Source organism: Globicephala melas, chromosome 11 (assembly GCF_963455315.2).
Source record: "Globicephala melas chromosome 11, mGloMel1.2, whole genome shotgun sequence".
In the NCBI taxonomy this organism is placed as follows: Eukaryota; Metazoa; Chordata; class Mammalia; order Artiodactyla; family Delphinidae; genus Globicephala; species Globicephala melas.
This window is the reverse complement of record NC_083324.2, coordinates 2741700-2748734: the sequence shown is the minus strand read 5'-3', so window position 1 is coordinate 2748734 and position 7035 is coordinate 2741700.

The window sequence follows — 7035 nt, the reverse complement described above, 5'->3', positions numbered from 1 at the left end:
TGTTGCTGCAAATGGCATTATGTGCTTTTCTCTGGGTGGGTTGTAAGAGTTGTTGAGCCAAAATCCCAACTGGGATTTAATTTCTGGAAGCCCCTCCCTGAACCAGCCGCCCTGACTGTGGCCATCTCTGTCCCAGTGGAGTCCACTCCAGTCGGCCTGGCATAGCCAGGGATGGGGACCAAAGTCCTGCTGAGGACAGAAATGACAAAAGCAGTTGAGGTTCCCTGCTGATGGGAGGGATGGTCCTCGCAATCGTGAACTTCACTCACCCTCTAAGCCCAGCCTGCACTGGCTGCAGGGCCCCAGGAGGCTTCTGACCCCTCTCTGCACTCCCGGACCTCATGTCCCATGCGGAGACAGCCCAGGCTTAGACCAGGGCCAGAGCAGGAGCAGTCCTGAGGGAGCTCGGAGGAGGCCTAGCCAAGTGTAGGGGAGGGGATGGTCAGGGAGGGCTGCCTGGAAGAGGGGACACTTGCTCAGGCACCTTGGTGGAATAGTAACAGCTTTTTCTGGTGGACAAGAGAAAGAGGGAAGGGTTCCCAAGAAAGGGGAACAGCACTTGCAAAGATGACCAGGGAGAGGACAAGGAGGTGTGTGTGTGTGTGTGTGTGTGTGTGTGTGTGTGCTGGGCGGGCAGTGGCAGTAGCAGGGAAGTGTGTAGCAGAGGTCAGGAGAATGTTGAGGTTATGTGTCTGGGGCAGGGTTTCTGCAGGCCTGTTGTAAACACTTAAGCAAGTGAAGTTAAGGGCTGGACCAGGCCACTGTTTTCTATGTGCAGGCTCTGGAGCCAGGAGGCCTGGGTTCAAATTCTGACTCTGCTTCTCATGTGCTGTGTGACAGTGAGTTAGTTGATGAACCTCTCTGTGCCTCAGTTTCCTTACCTGGGAAATGGAGGCAATGATGGTGCTTCCATCATTTGGGCTGATGTGAGATTAAATGAGTTAATTAATGGAAAGTACTGGGAAGAGCTCTCGGCATATAAAGGGCCAGCCAGAGACCAAGGATGGGTAGTCCATTGCTCCGATCCTCAACTTCCTCAGATGCACTGTGGGCAGCGTGAAACCTCTCCTGCAGGGGCGTTCGTAAATATTCAGCCACATCCAATAGACATGCATGTGCCTGGCCTTCTGCCTGGCAGGCTTGGCTTCTCTCATGGAGTTGGCACTGTAGTGGGGGACACGGAAAAAGTATAAATAGATAACCCGGTTGCGGAGATAGTGCTAAGTGCCATGAGAAGCAAGATGGTAGGAGAGAGGATGATGGCATGGTGGAGGGGACCCTGAATCAGTTTGGTGGTCGGGGAAGACTTTTCTGCGGTGATATTTGAGTTGAGATCTCAGAGCCAAGGAATCAAGAAAGATGGGGCAGGAGGAGCATGCCAGGCCAAAGGAACAGCATATGCAAAGGCCCTGAGGTGGGAGTGCTTTGGGTCTGACTGTGGAACAGCACGGGGGCAATGTGGCTGGAGAAGGGTGGCCAGGTTTTAGCAAATAAAAATAATAGGGCACCCAGTTAAATGTCTGCAATTAGAATTTCAGGTAAACAGCAGAGGATTTTTTAGTTTATGTATGTCCCAAATGATGCATGGGACATACTTATACTAAGAAAAATCATGTGTTGTTCATCTGAAATTCCAGTTTAGCTGGGAACCTCTATTGTATCTGGCAATCCTAGGCTGGAGGGGGGATGTTGGGGGAGATGAGTCAGCAAGCAGGCGGGGCTTGGCCGACCTGGGGAGGTGGCTGGATGTCATTCTCAGGGTCATGGTTAACAGGGCCGTGGCCTCCAGCTTCCATCCTGCTCCAGGTGCTAAATGGGTCGGTGTTTTAGCTTAATGGGGGAAGCGTCTGTCAGGGACCCCGGAACAAGTGGTTCAAGCCACCCACGTCATGGAGAATTCTCCAAAAGATGACTCATCCCAAGTAACAGACAAGAGAGCTGGGGCTGCATCGCGCTCCAGGGAGGCGAAAACCTCCCTCACAGGAATGACAGGGAGGGGAGGCGGTCGAGGTAGTAGGGAGTGATGTTAAAATTAGAACAATCCTGTTCTCCTAATCAGAGATGCAGCCAGTGCCCCACGAATCTGTAATGGGCTTCCTTGCAGACTTCTGGAAGGGGGAGGCCAGGGTCAGCTGTGTAAATATTCATGGGGAGCCGGGAGAGGGTCCAGGGGGATGCGGGCCTGCCCCCTCCCCGCAGAGGCCCAGCGGGAGGTCTGGGTGCCTATCCTGCCCTGTGGCTAACTGGGTGAATTGTGACGTCAGGCCTGCCCTGCTCCCTCTGAGCCTGGGGGGACGGATGGAGAATCAAGTTCAGGACAGGATCCCAGAGGGAGAACAGGGCCCCTCACTTGGCCTTTGCTGGCCCCGCAGACTCAGTGCTTGCTGAAAGAAAGAAAGAATGAATGAATGAACGAAGGAGGGCTCTTTGGCAACCCCCTCCTTTTCCTGGCAGGGCTATTTTAAGCCTTCTGCTAGGACCTTTGTGGGCACATCCACACCGTGTCACGGCAGACAGATTAAAAAGCACCCACATGCCTCATTAAATAGAATTTATATATAACTATATGGCGCTGAGTCAAGATGCAATTGACTAGTTGACTGATGTTCTGTTCTGTGGACATTTAATTAAACATTTATTCATTTTGACGTGTCAGTGTGTCTTTGTCCTCCCTCCTCTACCCCATCTCAAACATATTCCTGGGCCCCTGACAGGCTCCTGGCTGCCGAAGCTCTGCCCCAGCGGCTAAAGGGGCGGCCTTGTCTCAGGGCCGCAGGCGCCCCGTCTGTAAAAGGGCAAGGTTGGATGAGGTGACCCCCACTAGGCATGCTCCTCCCATGAGGAGGACTGTTAAGAGCCCCCCATCCCCGTTCCTACAGAGACCGCGGAGTGATAATCACTGCAGCCTCTCAGAGGGACGTTGAATTCCACAGCCTCCAACATCAGCAGATGTTCTTATCCCCATTTTACAGATGAAAAGGCAGAGGCTGGGACGTTAGGACAACACATCTGGGGCCCTGGTACACCTGAGACAAAGTCCCCAAGGCTATTTGAGGAGATGTGGGCCAAAGAGCATTAAACATCATGGGATGACAGGGCAGAGAGGGCCATTTCCCTTCAATCCTGATTATAGGAGGGAGAAGCACTTGGCCACCTGCTGATGGGTCTTCAACACCCCTCCAGCACTTGCTAATCGAGAAAGAATAGGCCTCACACTCACAGTGTAAAATGACAGCAATTTCCAGCTAGAAATTAACAGGAGCACTGAGGCGAGAGGCAGGCAAGGCTTCCCCGGCAGTTACGTGGAGGCCCCAGCCGGTCAGGAGCTCCTGGGTGGGCTGCATGCTTAGCCTGAAGAAGCTGGTTACCCAGCCCCTCGCCTCCTACCCGCTTCAGATGAGCCCCAATGGAGACATGGGAAGAATGGTCAGACTCCTTAACTGAAGCCATTCTAGCAGATATGGTGTGTGTATTTTCTTTCTTTGAATAGCTTCAGTGAGATATAATTAACATACTACACAACTCTCCCTTTAAAAGTGTACGATTCAATGATTTTCAGTACATTCACAGTGTTTTACAGTCCATTTCAGAACATTTTCATTACCCCATAAAGAAATCTTCACCTACCTACGACTCACCCACCCCCGGCCCTAGGCTACCACCAATCTACTTTCTGTCTCTATAGACTTGCCTATTCTGTACACTTCATGTAAATGGAATCCTACAATATGTGGTCTTTTGTGACTGATTTATTCCGCTTAGCACGTTTTCAAGTTTCATCCATATTGTGGCAGGTGTCAGCATTTTATTCTTTTTTATTACCAAAGAATATTCATTGCGTGCATAGACCACATTGTATCTATCTATTGATCAACTGATGGACATTGGGTTGTTTCCTCTTGTTAGCTCTTATAAATAATGCTCTTCCGACATTTGTGTACAAGTTTTTGTGAGGCTGTATGTTTTCAATTCTCTTGGCTATATACCTAGGGCTGGAATTTCTGGGTCATATGGTATAAATGCTTAAATGTTTGAGGTACTGCCAGACTATTTTCCAAAGCAGCTGCACCACTTTAGGTTCCCACCAGCAATGTATGAGTGTCCCATTTCTCTACATCCTTGCCAACACTTATTATTTTCTGTATTTTTAGCTAACCTAGTGGTAACCTAGTGGTATCTCATTTTGGTTTTGATTTGTATTTCCCTGATCACTAATGGTGTCAAGCATCTTTTCATGTACTTATTATATTTTTTTGAGAAATGTCTATACAGATCCTTTGCCCATTTTACATTGGGTTGTCATTTTTAATTATTGAGTTGTAAAAATTCTTTATGTATTCTAGAAACAAGGATCTCATCAAATGTATGATTCAGAAAAATTTTCTCCTGTTCTGAGGGTTGTCATTTCAGTTTCTTGATTGATGTCCTTTGAAGCACAAAAATTTTTCGTTTCAACAGTGTCCAGTTTATCTCGTTTTTCTTTTGTTCCTTACGATTTTGGTTTCATGTGTAAATCATTGTGATTTTGACTTGCATTTTCCTAATGACTAATGATGTTGAGCATCTTTTTGTGTGCTTATTTGCCATTTATATATCTTCTTTGGTAAAATGTCTGTTCAAATCTTTTGCCCATTTTTAATTGGGTTGTTTGTCTTGTTATTATTAAGTCATAAGAGTTCTTTATATAGTCTATACACAAGTTCTTTGTTGAATGTACATATTGCAAATATTTGCTCCCATACTGTGGCTTGTCTTTTCTTTTTCTTTCCTTTTGTTTTTTTTGCGGTACGCGGGCCTCTCACTGCTGTGGCCTCTCCCGTTGCGGAGCACAGGCTCCAGACGCGCAGGCTCAGCGGCCATGGCTCACGGGCCCAGCCGCTCCGCGGCATGTGGGATCTTCCCGGACCGGGGCACGAAACCGTGTCCCCCGCATCGGCAGGCGACTCTCAACCACTGCGCCACCAGGGAAGCCCATCTTTTTCTTAACAGTGACATTTGAAAAGCAAGGTTTTTTTTATTGTTGTGATGAAGTCCAGTTTATTGATGTTTTTTTCTTTCAGAGTTCGTGCTTTTGGTGTCATACTTAAGAAATCTTTGCCAAACTCAAGGCCATTAAGATTTTCTCCTGTGGTTTTTTTCCCTAGAAGTTTTATATATTTAGCTCTCACATTTAGGTATACACTGTATTCCAAGTTAATTTTTGTACATGCCGACAGGTATGAGTTTTCATTCTTTCACATTGTGCCAGCAACATTTGTTGAAAGACTATCCCTTCCCCCATTAGGCTGCCTTGGCATCTTTGTTAAAATCAATGGACCACGTACGTGTGGGTCTACTTCTGCACTCTATTCTATTGACCTTTTTGTGTAGCTTTACACCAGGACCACTTGCTTTGATTACTCCTGCTTTATAATAAGTCTTGAAATCATGTAGTGTGAGCCCTCCAACTTTGTTCTTCTTTTGGCAATTTGAGCGGGGCAGCTTTTGTTAGATGGGACTTCCCTGCATTAAATACCAGGCCCCTGCCCATTGAATGCCACACTGTCCCCAGTCATTGTGATGATCAAATATGCCCCCCACCATATTTCCAAAAGTCCTGACTGGATGCAGTACCCCCCCCTCACACACAAGAGAATCTCTTCCTCAAAGGAACGAGAATCAGATTAGTATCAGCAGCACTAGATGATAGAGGAAAATGGTGCAAACCCTTCCAGGTTCTGAGGAAATTGATTTTTAACCTGGAATTCTATACCCAGCAAAACTGTCAGTTGAGTGTAAGGGCAAAATAAATCATTTCAGACACACAAGGACTCAAAGACCTTCCTCCGGGCCGTCTCTGGGAGAATTGCTAGAGGATGTACACAGCAAAATAGAAAATGAATCCAAGGAAGAGAATACATAAGATCCAAGAGAGCATGGACCCATTCCAGAAGAGTAATGCCAGGAAATTGCCGATGACAGCTGCATAGCAGGCCAAGGAAGCGCCAAACCAAATTACAACAGTGAGTCAGAGAGCTCTCAGAGGAAGGTTTTTAAGGAGAAAAATGAATATTCTTCAACAAATGGTGATATTAAAAAGATAGATGGTCTTACTGAGCAGCTGAATGTGGATAATAATAGTAAAAATTAATAGATGATCATAATATGCCTCCCCTTCCCCTCTCTCCTCCTCCAAATTTTTGTTACCTTTATTTTCTTTAGAGTACGTAGTTACATCTTTTTTCCTGCAGTGCAATGTAAACTCCTTGGCCTTGTATTCATGTAATGATAATACTGGAAAAGCCTATTACTGTTTTTTCAGGTTTAAAATCTCTCTCCATACAAAGCACGGAGATTTTCACTAGAGTTGCTGGACAGCATAGAAATCCCATAAATCATCACAAGGTCCAAGTAGTGGGTGACACAGTCAGGAGAGGAGGGGAAAGGAGGTTCGGTGCAGGAGGCTTGCTGGCGGAGCTCTCAGGACCAGCACAGCGTGGGCGTGAAGGAGCACTGCTGGGCAGGGGGAGGGCTGGCCTGGGTCTGATCCCAGCAGAGGCCTCAGAGGGTCCTGTCAGGGGCTCTGGAGCTGGGATGACCCTGAATGGTTGCCCAAGTTTGGACAGGGCACCAAGCTCTTGTACCCGTGCATGCACCAGTCACTGTCTGGCCTCAGGGAAGTGGGGACATAACCTTGGGTGAGGCAGATTCCATGGGCACAGGGCAATTTCCCAAGAGGGACGTGGCTGTGAGCCGTTAGATGCCAACATGTCTGGCTGGTGGGGGATGAGAGCCTCGTCCTGAAATGGGGGTCCGGTTGGCCACCACAATGTCCATTGCACAGTTCTCCTTTGTTGTACCCTGTGGGAATTAAGATGAGAGGCAGTGTCTAGACTGGACAGCCTGCATGTGTTTTCACTGCTTCGTGTTGCAGGTGTGTTAAAGCACCCTGGAGTACCCCTCCTTGTCCACTTCTGCCACCTTGCCCATCAATGCTCTTATGTCATGGGCTTACGTGGGGAGACTGTAAGGGACATCTGGGTGGCTGAGAGTCCA